This window comes from Argiope bruennichi, chromosome 3, assembly GCF_947563725.1.
Source record: "Argiope bruennichi chromosome 3, qqArgBrue1.1, whole genome shotgun sequence".
In the NCBI taxonomy this organism is placed as follows: domain Eukaryota; kingdom Metazoa; phylum Arthropoda; class Arachnida; order Araneae; family Araneidae; genus Argiope; species Argiope bruennichi.
Genome location: NC_079153.1, coordinates 38,889,212 through 38,890,218, shown reverse-complemented (window position 1 = coordinate 38,890,218; position 1,007 = coordinate 38,889,212). Strand labels below are relative to the sequence as shown.

General features: G+C 35.4%; 1 non-coding gene across 1 annotated transcript; it reads right to left on the bottom strand.

Moving 5' to 3' along the window:
* Nucleotides 1-240: 240 nt before the first annotated feature.
* On the bottom strand, nt 241-347 carry LOC129964361 (U6 spliceosomal RNA). Its single transcript, XR_008784142.1, has one exon. It is a non-coding gene; the product is annotated as a U6 spliceosomal RNA (small nuclear RNA).
* Between the last annotated feature and the right edge of the window lie 660 nt (nt 348-1,007).

Here is a 1,007-nt window from a genome sequence, read left to right as displayed (position 1 = left end):
TCTTAGTCGCGATAACACTGCATAAAATTGCGAGTTCTTATAATGTTCCGAGAAGTGAAACCCTCATTTCAAATTTCATAAATTATTTTTGAATACTAAAAACATATTAATTGCTATAAAAGACTTATTGAAATTAACAAAGTGCTCGAAATCTAATTTGTTTAAATTTCACTTTGACGAGACATTGCACTTATCTGACACGTAACAAGAACATTCTCCAAAGGAAATTAGTATCAAGCAAAAAATGTGGAACGCTTCACGATTTTGCGTGTCATCCTTGCGCAGGGGCCATGCTAATCTTCTCTGTATCGTTCCAATTTTAGTATATGTACTGCCGAAGCGAGTACAAACACATTTCAGTGCCGGTTCCTATATATACCCTACCGTAGCTCTGCTATTTACATAGTGGTAATGCACCGGAAATTGCATGTTTACGAGGGGCAATGCTGAATGATTATTTCAGATTTCATTTGAGCATTGCCGGACGTTCGGCCAGAAATCGACATCGAACATTTTAAAAGTTGCAAAGCCATGTTCTTCTCTTTCGGAATATCACCATTTCAAGAAACGAATGCATAACAGAAGAGTGCCATCCAAAGTGTAAAACGATATGCGATTTCCGGATTGAAAGTAAACTTGCTAATTAAAATTTTGTTTTGATTTAAAAAAAATATATATATATCCGTCCGAGGTATTTTCATTTTTTTCCTTCCATTTTCTCATTTTTCATGTCGTGTGCTATCGCCATACATCGAAATCATCTGTACGTGCTACTCTTTTTCGAGATACAAATAAATGTGCAAAACTGAGACGACAACACAATAGAACAAAATGCAAATAAAACACCTATTATGAATTCCAATGAAAAGCGAAGATACTAACTACTTCGAAGAGAAAAATTCTTCAATCACCAGAGAGATTAGAAGATGCATTATTCTCTCACCAAAAGACAGCCTTTCTTTTTTACACAAGACATTCCATTTCTGCATATCGCCGTTGCTCATCAC